Consider the following 13,791-nt stretch of genomic DNA (forward strand, 5'->3'; position numbering starts at 1 on the left):
AGATGAGACTGGATGTGGCACTTAGTGCCGTGGTCTGGTAACCACAGCAGTAGTGGATCAAGGGTTGGACTTGATGATCTCAGAGATCCCTTCCAACCCACAGACTGATTGTATGATTCTATGATTGGGTGAGAGACAAGTGCATGTGAGCCAGCAGAGTGCCCAGGTGGCCAAGAAGGCCAGTGGCATCGTGGCCTGTGTCAGAAATAGTGTGGCCAACAGGACCAGGGCAGTGATCACCCCCCTCAGTGACCCACTTAATGGATGAAGGAAAAGCTGTGGATGTGTCTACCTGGACTTCAGTAAGGCCTTTGACACATCATTCTGGAGAAACTGGCTGCTCAAGGTTTGGCCAGGTGTGCTTTTCACTGAGTAGAAAACTCTCCAGATGGCAAGGCCCAGGGAGTGTTCGTGAGTGGAGTTGCATCCAGCTCTTGACCGGTCACTGGTGCTGTTCCCCAGGGCTCAGAACTGGGGCCAGTTCTGTTTAATACTAATCTTTATCAATTATGTGAATGAGGAGATCAAGGGCATCTTCAGTCAGCCTTAGACATACCAAGTTGGATGGGAGTGTTGATCTGCTGGAGGCTGGAAAGACTGCAAAAGCATCTGGACAGGCTGAATCAATGGGCTGAGGGCAATGATATGAGGTTCAACAAGGCAAAGTGCCTGGCCCTGCACTTGGGTCATGACAACCCCATGCAGTGCTCCAGGTTCGGGGATGAGCAGCTGGAAAGCACCCTGGAGGAAGAGGACCTGGAGGTGTTGGTTGACAGCAGCTGAACATGAGCCAGCAGAGTGCCCAGGTGTGCATCCATCTCTTTTGCCAAGTAATGAGCAACAGGATGGTTGCATCAGCGGAGGTTTAGATTGGATATTAGGAAAAAATTTGTTCACTGACAGGGTTGTCAAGAACTGGAACAGGCTGCCCAGGGCAGTGATGGAGTCATCATCCCTGGAGGTATTTAAAAGATGTGTAGACACAGCACTTAGGGACATGGTTTAGCGGTGGACTTGGCAGTCCTGGGTTAGTAGTTGGACTCAATGATCTTGAGGGTCTTTTCCAATCTAAATGTAATTCTATAAAAAGCAAAATGCAAGTGTGACAGAAATAGGATAATACGGGATTTAAGGGAAGAATGAAGGGAGAAGTGATTTGGGCAGGAGAGGGGTGACAAGGTGCAGAAGAAAGACGGGAAGTGTAGAATATGTAGATGAGAAAAGAGAAAGGGAAAAAGATTCAGTTTTTTTTCCCTGAATGTTGTTCAGGAATGTTCTCCTGACTATTTCTTCTATCACAGAGATGATCCTTGTGGGGAAGAAAAGGACTTGTGTCTTCATCACTTCAAGGATTATTGGGCGTTGGGGCCACCTCCTTCTCCATTTTCATCCTGTGATGCAGGACTGTCTCCATCTTCCCAACCTCTTTTTGTGTGTGCTCTGTCAGGACACCTGCATCTCCTGTGAACCTGCACTTGGCACAGCTTTGTGTCATATCCCTTTTCTGGAAAAAGTGGGTAACAGGAGGCTCTTTTTGAAAACAGGTTTCATGAAAATAAATGTGAATTAGAATTAGTGATTCTGAACATAAACAATTTTGTGAGTACAGTAACGACATCTTGGCAAATGAAATTTGTGGTGATAAAACAGGCAGACTGGCTCAAAGTCATTTCAGAACCAGGGTACATTATGATACGATACTTTCCCTCAGTCATGTGTTCCACTTGGAAGCTCTGTATCTGAAATAACTGCTCCAGTGTTTCAGAATACTTCATTTAAAAGTCATTGACAATTTCAACATGAACTGAAGTTTAAAAATAAACATACTTATTCTTCACTTTTTTGTACCTACTAAAGTTTAAGTGGTTTGCAATTACAGAACTTACAAAATACAGTGAATTTGAAGGTGAGTTCTCCAAATGATCTTAAACAATTATAATTCCTTTTGAAGTCATACAAGTCTTAACTGTTGCTTAAGCAAAACTATATTCTGTATGTGTACTGCCTTTGTGAACCACAAATGTGGCTTAATTAGCATGCGATGATTCTTGATATATTACATACCACTTGGAGAGACAAAAAATACCCATTCTGATGTGTAAATGTGTTTGTGCCTTTACCATATATTAGTTTTCATTTTAAAATAATTTAAAATACTACAATGGATTTATATAAGTTTCCACTAAGCTGGTTTTGGTATTCGCAAAAAAGATCAGTCATTTCTAATAGGGAGTGTATTAATTTTCCTCAAGCCTCACATCATGATAAACTGTAGAAACTTTGTACCAGTGGTAATTAATGTCAGTCTGGAATAGCAAGTTTTAAAACCATACTGGGAAAAAATCCATCGTGACTTGTTGAAGAAAATATTTTTTGTGGAGTAGCCCCTCAGTATCCAAAGTTATGATATACTGAAGTACTGTTTCTGGAATATTTTTCAGAACAGTGTATCAGTGATCTGAATTCTGTTTACAGATTTCTGTGAAGTTGTTTTACTTAAAAGCAAAGTAATAGAATAAGTTTGTGCTTAGAATTGAAAGTAAACAGAACTTAGTAACCAATGAACAATTAATACCATAGGAAAAAAATGAAAGCTGTGATATCTGATGAAGATATTACTTTCTCTTTTTACAGCCTACAGTGGATGAAGAGCTACTGTTTTAAAGATTACATTGGTAATGATTTAGAAGAGTCAGAACAAACTGAAGAGTATACCTACATTATTAGGAACTTTATGATGTACAGTATTAATATGCATTACTTAGTATTTTAGGGTAATAAACTGGCTAAAAAAAAAGCCAGAATTGCAAAACCCACATTATTTTTGTTTCTTTGTTTAGCAGTGTGGTATATTTTCGGAATTAAATCAATAGAGGGGTTTGCACAGCAGGGCTTTTGCCATATGTCAGCACAAGTGGAAAAGGCAATACATGGTAATAAAGGGGTGAACCTCTGTCTTCTGTGGTACTGTGAACTGGAGCCTTTGTGGGGGGAACAACATCAACAGCCAAGTGTAATACTTCCCACTTTCCCATAATCTGTGAAGTTTTAGAACAATTATTGCTAGGCTGCTATTCTCTCTGGCACTTTGGTGTACATGGAGGAATTTTACGTCACATTTAGAGAAAATTCACCTACATGCAGTAATACTGCATAGTACTAGTTTGCTTTAGACCAGGCAGAGATTAATTTAGGTTAGTGTTGGTTTAAACACTTAAATCTGAAGTACTTCAGCAGCCTTTGAGAAATACCATTGCTTTTTAAAGATGATGAAGGTATTTAAATTCACTGCACTAGAGCACTGATTCAAAGAGGCTGGGGAACGTGGGCAACACCAAACACAAGCTTTGAAAAACCTCTTAGTACCAGACTTCTCCTGCTTCCTACAGATTAGGCCTCCTGCTGATTGTTTGTACCTGTTGAATATATAAGATGTTTCAGCTTTAATGTCTGCACCTCAGTTCACCTACCTTTGAAACAGCAGTGGTAATTCCGACTTAAATATTGTGAAGATACATTAATAAATATGAGCAAAACTCTTTGAAGTTGAAAAATATAATGAGATTTAAGTACATTCCTTTTCGTTATGATTAACCTGTCAAACCTTTAAATGCTGAAACATTGCTCTTGGGGGAAAAGAAAGGAGAAATGCCAATTAAGATAATGAAGAAGCCAAGATCCAGATCAAATAAGCAGAACAAGCAAATAAAATAAATATGGGGAAAAAATCCAAGGAACAGAGCAGATCTAAAAAATACAGCTCAGAAAACTGATAAGAAAATCTGAAACAAATACTGTTGGCAATTGGAAGGGCAGTTAGTATGCTAGTAAGAAACATCTTTGCATAAGATTGGGAATGAATGCATACTAAGACTGCGCCAGAGAAGTCTGGGCAGCAGTTTATCTCCCAAAGTCTCAAATGGATCAATGGTGCCCTGAAAGTTCCTGTTTCTTCTCCTCTGTTTGTAAGAGGAGCCTATGGCAACTACCTCAAATACATGAATCTCAGCTCTTCAGAGCTCAGGTACCTCCAGTGTTAGGGGATGGCCGAATGGAGGTTTTCAGGTGATAATTTTGGTCTTATCTTGAAGCAGACTGGACAAGAAGACTGAGATTGGGCAGAGATCCATAAGTGGGACAAGACAGACTTGCAGGAGTAGGTCGAAAGAGGGAGAATCAAATTTAGGGACAGCAAGCAGAATAATCTTGCACAAAAGAACACATCCTATTCTAAATCCTGGAATGGATCCAAGATGCTTAATTTTAATATTTCCCCTTACAATAATGTATATTTGCAGATTAAAGGTCAAAAGTGTATAGCTTCATTTGCACAGAAGGTGCATCACTGCTGGTGGTCAGCCCAGCAGTCAAAACAACTGCCCTCTGTATGGTGGATCACACACCTGGCCATAAATAAAGCAAATACACAGTAATTGCTCATTTTGTGAATCTCTTGTTCTGGTTTAGTTGGGGTTTTTTTTAAAGGTAAACACATGTAACTAGGAACTGTATGTTCATCAAGAGCACAAAAGCCAAAATAATGCTGGTTGGTATTGCCTAAGTTCTCAGGATGTAATTTCTCAACCTCCTAATATTCTTTCAACATAGCTTCTGTGCTGTGATATGTGGAAGGCCAGAATTTATGTCCTTTATTATTGCATCATAGAAGAGACTGGGAGCATTTTTTATTATCCTTCTTTTGAGGTGACACTTTCAAAAGCTTCTAAGAAATCATAAAGTAAGAAAAATCGCTCTTTGAACTGATTTTGTACCAGCTTAGGATGACTGATTTTTCAAAGACAGCAATAGATTTCAGCAACATGAAAGCCTTGATTGGTGATGCCAAATAAAAATTATTTTAAAAAACCCACAAGCTGCTTGTTCTGAAGTTTTCATTTTATGCCCAACAAGTTGATCTCTGTCCTTCAAGGTAATAAAGTACTATGACAAGCCAAGAACACATAGTTCTTGTCTCTTTTTTTATTTTTCTTAATGAGAAGCCAAGGAAACACACGACTGAGAACCTGCAGGCTTGCAAGCAAGAAGAGCAAACTCCCTTCTTTCAGCAGCACAAAATATGTTTTACTACTTACGTGGACTAAAAAGCCTCTACAAAGACCTATAGCATTGGGAAGCATTAAAAAAAGCTGAATTTTTGAAAATGGAAATATAAGTGCATAAATAAAATCTTTTTAAAATGAGAGGATAGGAAAAAAAACTATTATACTTTAAAAGATAGGGAAAATAAGCTTTTGCAAACAGAATAAAGAGGGGGAAGAGAAACTGAACATAAGCACAAGATTAAATGGGAAGGACATAAATGAGTGATTTGGAAGTAATGAAGATAGTTTCATATTCATTGGAAAGAAACGTCCACGAAGGTTGGACAACTTAGAAGTAACAAAAAGTTTATAAAAATAGCTGTTCCTAAAAAGCAGTAAAGGAAACATTTGAAAAATGCGCAGAGTTGTAAGTCCATCAGCCAGCCCAGCTGTATGCATCCTAGGGCATAAAAGGTATTTGCTATGAACCTTCCTGTAGCGCTGTCAATGAAGCCTGAAAAGAGGGACAAACACTAGAAGACTGAAAAAAATCAAATATTGCCTCTTCTTTCTAAGAAAGCATAGAATGCCCTTTGTAACTGCAATCCAGGAGATTATAATTGACCACTATGTATCTGTTTCTAGAAATGCTGTGTAGCAAGAGGATGCTGTGTTTCAGAGACAAGGATGTAATTATTTTTACTTAGAACTTTGGATTAGTTCATGAAGGTGCTATGCTGACAATGAAAAGATGGTTCATAAAAATAAATCTTTGAATGAAGACTACAGCTCACAGAGAGACCTCTCGAGGCAGTGACTAGAGCAGGAACCCTGCACAGACTGCCCTTCTTGTCACACCTGATGATCTATAGCACGGATACACTTGTTGGCTTTCTAGATGGTTTATTACATGTTCTCATAAAAACCTTTGTGTGTGTGTGTACTTTGCAATATATCTGTGCTGTAATACAAGGAAATGCTTCTTTGTGTTTCAGTTTCTTTATGCAGACTTGCTCATTGAGTCTTCACTTGCAGATGATTGTCCCAGGATGCTGTTTGCACAGGACGTTCAGGGAGTGCAAAGGTGGCATTCATGCATCATTATCTAGCAGAGCTGCAGAGTTGAGGGTGAGCAGATTGCTCTTGAATCACAAGATAGACCATTGGTTTTAATGCCAATTGTGATCTGGACTGCTTTTATGTCATCCAGTAGGTCTCTGCAAAATGTATGGGATGTGTGGGAGACTGGACTGCAAGGAATTTTCATCATTTCAATCTCAAGAAATTTAAAATAGTTCTTTAATACCTCTAACAGCAGTTCTTACTTGCTATTTTTCCTTTCATTTCAAAGAAATAATTTGAATACTTTATCTGTGTGACACCCAGTGAGCAAGAAAACTATATTCTCCTTTTCCAGTTAGGCACTGAGGTAAGGAAGCCTTAATGTTATTGCAAGGTTTCTCAGAGGACCTCAGCTAGTTTGTTCTGCCCACACTCCTAAATAAGATGGAGTTTCCTGTTAGAAGCAAACCTTATAGGAAAAGGATCCTAGTGTGGAAAAGCTGAGTGTCACTGACCTATTGGCAGTCTTCTCTGGAAAGTTTGTGGGTTTTTTCTTGTCTGCTCTATATAATATATATTTAAAGTTGTGTTTGTTGTTGTTTTCTTTTACCATTACTGGCAATCTGTAATTCCTACATCCCTTGTCTTTAGTGTAGTTCACGACACAAGAGAGTTATAAATATATCTAAATTTATTTGGTTGACTTCTGTGTTTATACAGTTCCCACTGAAGTGAGGTCACTGAACTAGAGAACTGACTCTCCGACTGGTTCTCAAACCCCTCTAGCATCTTGCTGTCATTCTTGGCACGTGAAGCATGACCTCTTGTCCCACAGTGGCCAGGCATATTACCAAGAGGTTTTATCATAGTCACTTACTCCACATTTAATTAGTAGTATTTTTTTTTCACAGCAGTGCATCTACATGGCAGTTTTATTTTTCATTTCCATGAATAACTCTACAGTGTACAGATGGATGTGAGAAATTAAAGGTCCTTGTAAACACTTGCGTTTCTGGAAAAATATAACATGGAATAAAAACCTGAAAATTACAGTCAGATTTTATGTACTCCTATTCCCCAAATGAATTTAAAAAATCATGGGAACCACCTTTGGTCACTATGAAGTATCATGTGCTGAAACCTCATCACATCGACACATCACCAGCTAAGTTTAGAGTAAACTTCTGGATGCAATCAAGTGACCCATGGCCTTGGCAAAGATCTAACTTGAAGTCTCATGGGGAAATAATTTCTGGCTCTTAATTTAAGACAAGGCCAAAGGAATTGAGCCCTGCAATTCCTGCAGTTGAAACCCAGAAATCCCATTTTGATTTGAATAGTGAGCTTCTCTGTTGCTAGCAGGTATGTGTGTAAGAGTTAGTGAGGCACAGATCTCCTGCTATTTTGCCCTTAATGTGGAAAAATCAATCACTCTCTTTAAACAGCAGACTTCAGATTTAACACGCAGTGCTCAGTGGTTGTGAAAAGGCTCTCTTTTTCCAAGACTTTGATAAGAAGAGGAAGTTAAACAGAATTTTAACCTTTTTTGTGAGTACTTTTGAAGTAACTGAGGACCTGATTTTCATTTGCATCAAGGCTTCTGCATTAAGCTTAAAGAATCTTAAATGGGCATAAGCTGTAATTAAGACCTAGTCCCCTGTCTCTTCTAGCTTAAGGTATGTAACGACTCTGAATCTTTAATGTCTATAGACGCAGCTCCAGGGGAGAACCTCTGATGTCCAGAGATTCAGCTCTAGGGAATAGTGACAGCCTGGCAACAGCCCAGAAATACAATTAAATAAAAGTCTGTCCTCTAAAGCCCCCAGAAAATCAGTATGTTTAAAAGCATTAAATATTTATTATTATTCTTTATACTTGCTATTTTCAGGATTTGTATCAGACATATTATATAAATAAAATAATTTAAAATTATTATGGTTTTTAATCAGTGGTAAAGAAGCCTAAAAATTTTCATAGCTTGTTATCTGAGTATTTTACATAGTCGATACATTTACTTTTATTTTATTTTTCATATGTATTATTTGTACATAGATATATTGAAAATGTGTTAGTGAATAAGGCCCACCAAGGAAAAGCTATAACTGTACTTTAAATTAGCAAATCCAGCTCATCAGCCAGCTACTGCCACCTAAAATATGGCACAGTTTATGCCCAATAATCCCCCACAATGGCATGATTTTATCTCACTGTTCTCCCCTACCTTCTTATGGCTACAAAACCAGTAAGAACATCATTTTCTTTGGGTCTCTTCTTTCAGGTGTAGATTAAGTTTCTCAGTGGATTCCTCTGTTACTACCAGGGCACTGGCAGACAGGGGAAAAAAAAACAACAGACCAAACCAGATGAAAAGCAGTGTTGCAAATATCTCATTTCTGCAGGCAGCCAGGTTAAGGAAAAAAGGTTATAAGGCCTGTGTCAATCCAGCTCTTGGCCATAAGCAGTGTAGCAGTGAGAGGAAGGAAAAGACCAGTAATACTGAGCTGTGATTCTTCAGTGCAAATCCTGTGCCAAAACATCTGTGTCCTGAACAGAAAGAAATGGAACCATTTTGGTAATTTGTCTCCTGGGTTAAGGGTAAAATGTGTCACAGAAAGGATGCAGGATATCCTAGGAAATTTTTACTAATTATAGTCCACATAGTAATGATAACACGAATGAAGGTGGATTTAGTATATTCGTTGAATTACTTAGCAGATGTAAGAGAGAAAAAAGGAGATGCCTGATGTCAGAAACCTCGTGATATCTCTGGTACAGAGGACAGCAGAGGAGTTACACAGACCCTGGTCATTATGGGATAGATGTACCCAAGGTCTAAGAAGGATCCATTCAGTTTGAAAGCTACAGGGATGTTTTCCATGCCAAAGGCTTTTTGGAACATGAAGTCTTCTATGACTTCTTTCCCCCACACCAGGTTCCAGAGCAGCAGGGCCTGTCCGTATAAAAAGTGAGGAGACCTCTTTTGTTTGGCACAAGAAATCTAGCAAGTATTTTCCAGCTTGTGAAGTAAAGCTAAAGAAAGGTGTTAGTCTTATGCAAGTATACAACATAAAAAATTAATATTCGTAGTACATACTTTATTATTATATTTATTAAAAATATCATATTGATATAAGGAATAAAAGTTTTTAAAAAAAGGTAGTCCCAGGGTCACAAATTGTGGAAGGCAGGAGAGTATTCTGAAGAAGTCCTGAAATATGCTTTTCTTGTAATACTGTTCCCTGCATATCTGCTAGGAGATACTGGATACCGAAATAGATGAAACTTTGGTCAGGAAAACATTTTATTAGTCCATTTGTTCATACTTCAGTTACTAATATTTAAGTTAGATGTTTCATACTATAGTCAAAGGAATAATTCAGTAAGGCCCTCTGTGGTAGCAATGGTAATGTATACCATGCTGTTTATTTTCTTTATAAAAAGCAACAACTATATTTTAATTCATGAGTGTGCATATTACATAATTTAAGTTACCTAAAACTGGGAGTCGGAGCATCATATCTAGAGATAAAATGAAATAGGTTTATAGTTACATATCTGAAAGACAGGCTGAGTGTGAAGTTGTCAAAGTTTGATTTACACTTGGAAGGAGAAAGCATATGTTTTGCTATTACCAGGTATCCCAAATGCCACACAAAAAGGTCATTTAAAGCATCACTAATTAATTGATAACAAGCCTTTTACTGTAGTCCTGTAGAGATGATACAGGTAAATCTGAGAAGAAACCAGAGGCTCTGATGTGTATGAATCTCTGTTTAATATTTTTGTGATTTATATCCTTTAGGCTTGAAAACATCATCAGAATTATGTTGCAATAAAATTTTTAAAAAAACCCAACAAACCAACTCTAGGATCAGGAGGCAAAAGCTGAAGTTTAGTAGCTGTCACTAATGATTCCAGATGGGATGCTTTCATGCATAGCCTCCTAGGCCAAATGAAGGTGCATAATGAAAAATGTCACTGAATTGAGAATGTTAATTTTTCAGGAGATGTTGTTGAGTTGGTAGTTGTCTTTTTTTAATATATTTAGCTAGGAACAGATACCAAAGCATGTTCTAAGTTATGTATAAATAACTACATCTTTCCCCATGCAGAGAGATCATGTCTCTGAATTTGCATTGGTAACATTCAGGATACCAGAATATGCAGAGTACAGGAACAGAATATGGGAGAAGGGTTGCTTTCATTTTCAACACAAAAGCTTTTTCTTCTACAGAAGAGAGAATAAAATGAAGTTTTTTGGAGGTACTCTTAATTGGAATAGGCTGAATAGTAAAGTTTATAGAATTAGAAGTCTTTTTTACAAAGCAATAGAGAGGAAAGATGCAAAAGGTAGGGATGTGCCTTGTAGGACATCAGTGAGAAATTCATGGATGTGGCTGCTTGGGGTTATTCCATTGGATTAGTTTATTCACTCGTTGAAATTGCAATAATTAAAGCAGTTAAACAGAAATGTATCCATACCACCTTTTCTTTCCACAGGCAAGGTGCTCTTCTTGTTAATCATATAGTCTCTACAGCTCTACATCTATATATTAGTAAATTCTTGAATATGCCATGAAGCTATTCCAGAATTGGTTTTTTTTAATGGTGAATTATAGGATGCCTACCAGAAGCTTCGAGGAATTCGGAAACTGGACTTGAAAGTAACAACTCCCATGATTCTTGTGCTGGCCTCTACTGATTTTGCCAGCACCACTTTTGACCTGCTGACAGGCAGCGTAGGGTTGCTGCTGAGTGCCCTGAGCGTGTCTGTCAGAGTATACACACATTGGCAGGTGGGCAGGCAGATTTATTTGGCAATGCAGTTTCATAGGGCTTCTGGGGACATGGGAATATTCTTAACAGAGAAAGAGAAGAAAGGTTGAAGACCAAAAAGCTGTTTTTCTGGAATCACTGCACACAATATGAGACATGCTTGTAGACTCAGCCAGCTAGCAGGGCTCCTGGGATAGGTGGTGAAGCAAAACTCAGATATCTGGGCCTCCTAGCAGATTGTCAGAAAAGCAAAGGACACTTCCTAGAAATCTGTATCCTCAAAGTCGCCTAAGAATTGCAGCACTGGAGCAGCAGTGTGAAAGTTGTCCCCAGTGCAGAAGATATAGGTTGCTCTTGCTCTTTGGGAAGCTGGCTGCCCCCACTTACTGCCTGCTAGTAGTTAACCAGGTTGGGGCTGGCAGATCAGCTTCTGGGCTTGTTGCCATGGAAGATTGAGATGTTTCTTTGAGCAGTGCTGCTCTACCAGGTGTATACACAGGAGGAACTGGCATATCTTCAGAAAGCAGAGGAGAGGTATTTGTGTCCACTGATTTTTGGGAGCACCTTTTCTGCTTCATTTGCCTTCTCAGTGTTTGTGTTCAGTGACTCCTAGATGGAACTAAATATACCACTTGGGAAGGGCAGGATGGACCTCTGCAGTAGTCCGTGCACATGGATGAAAGGGCATTAATGATTGCTGCCTTGCCTCTATGCCTAAATTTGCCTCAGACAGCAATAGAGGTTAAAAAAAAAAAAAAAGGTATTCCTATGTAGCTGGCAGAGATGCTACTTAAAAACATTACTGCCAACCCTTTCAAGAGCTAAAAAGGAGTAGGAAACCTGCTTGGTGATATTCTCTGTGAGAAAGGTAACACAAGAAAAGGCAGGAAGTTCCTTGGTGAGGATTTTGGAAATAAAGTATAAAGATGGCATGTAAATATACAGGCTGGCAGAGGCAGTGGCAACAGAAGCTGCTCCCTAGTAGACTGGACACTTCAGAGAACGTCACTGTAGTCTTTCTTTCTCCTTATTCATCTGTAAATAAAAACATTTAGTTACACTTCTTCCACTTGAATGAAAAAAAATCTTAAGACAAAATCTGATTCCAATCCCATATATGTAAAACAAGATTAACTTGGTTGACTTTAATGGCAGCAGCTGGGGCATACTTTGCTGAAATTCATCAACAATTAGATCACTTGGCTTAGGTCAAATGTATAAATAACAAAGGTATTTCCAGTGCTTTCTCTGTAAGGTGATTTCATTTGGCTGTCCTTGGAGTCAGTCTTTGCTCTGAGTTCAAAAAGACCTGGATTTCACCCAGGGGTGTTCCATCAGCATAATTTTGGCCTAAATGATACCAGAATAAGCTCTACCAGCTTAGTGAACCATGCGAGCATCCCTTCAACTGCAAGTTTGGGGCTGTCAGTACACCTGTCCAGTACTCTGCTAAGGCTGAAAGGGAACACATTTCACCAGTGATGGGAAAACAAGAGAAGAGAAAAATATTTGCAATTCCAAAAGAACTAAATGGAAAAGCATTGCTTAGAAACACAGCCTTGCGTAAATATCCTTTGTCTGTGGATCAGGGCTAACTGGTACTGTACTCTTTGATGTGGGATTTTATTTTCAGACCACTGCAGACACAGATTTTTTTCAAAGCAACAACTGTACTATTTACTGCATGCCACAGCTATTTTTAGAAATAATTGCCACAAAATATAGTTTTAAAAGTACTTTCATGTAAAATCCACAAACTTCTAAGTCTCCTTACCAAATAGTACATATTTCTATCAAAAAATAAGCTCTATTTAATTTTTCTCAAATAATAACATCAAGTTGTTACATAATTCTTTACCTCAGTAGATATCAGTGCTCCATTCTTTTCCTGTATGTTAAAGGGAAGGAACAAGAGTTTGCTTTGATTCTGCACTACCTTGTCTTTATGTATTATACTTATCATGCAAAATAGATGCAGGCTACTATCAGGTACTTGAGCAGCTTTCTACACACAGTTTAAAACTGGTTTGCACAGACAGCTGCATATGAAACAATGTGTGGGAGAATCAGGGCCCCACACTCAACTGAAGACATTAGTGGACTCTGGGCCATACTCCCATATGACATAAGTCAACACTACTCTGTTCTTAATGGAGTAAATTTTCTGTAGATAAGGATGTGGCCCTAGGGGTGCTCAAACTGGTAAAAAGAAATTTCATGTGGAAACTAGAATGGGGAAAATAGTCTAATATCCAACTTTTTATTTGATTATACTGAAAATTCATTGTCTCCATTAAATGTAAATTTAATTAATTATAGGCATAAAACAGCTGATTTAAAAAAAAATAATTACTGTGCCTCGTTTCCTACTCATGAGCATCCCTTCTTCTGAATCCTGGGATAGAAAACTATCTTTCCATAGAAAGTTTTGCATGAGACATGCTTACCAACTCTGGTGGCAAACCTGCCTTAGTCTCTACACTTGAACAAAATATACTCTTCTTAGTCTTTGTTTTGGCCATAAAGAAAAAAAGGAATTATTCATTTAGACATACAACATCATTTTTGACCCTCATCTAACTGGAATCCCTGCTCATTCAATACCCTGAGACGTGTGCATATAGATGGGTAAATTTATACCAGTGCCAATCTGAGCAACGCTGCGTTGCCCGGGTGAATAGCTATGCCAATTTGCAGCAGTTGGAAGGACAGACTTTGAGGTCAAGCATTTTCAGCATCTGCCTGTCTGGGATGCCCAGAAACACAGGTTTTCTAATGTGCTTTTCATGTTGAAGTATGGGCAGGCCACTGAGTGTAAGAAAGTCCCCTGATTTTGGTCTTCAGCACAGTTGTGTCCAAACCAGTGATAAAACACAGAGAACTGGAACTAAGTCAGATACCTCTCCCTTTG

Source organism: Pseudopipra pipra, chromosome 1, assembly GCF_036250125.1.
Source record: "Pseudopipra pipra isolate bDixPip1 chromosome 1, bDixPip1.hap1, whole genome shotgun sequence".
NCBI classification, from domain to species: domain Eukaryota; kingdom Metazoa; phylum Chordata; class Aves; order Passeriformes; family Pipridae; genus Pseudopipra; species Pseudopipra pipra.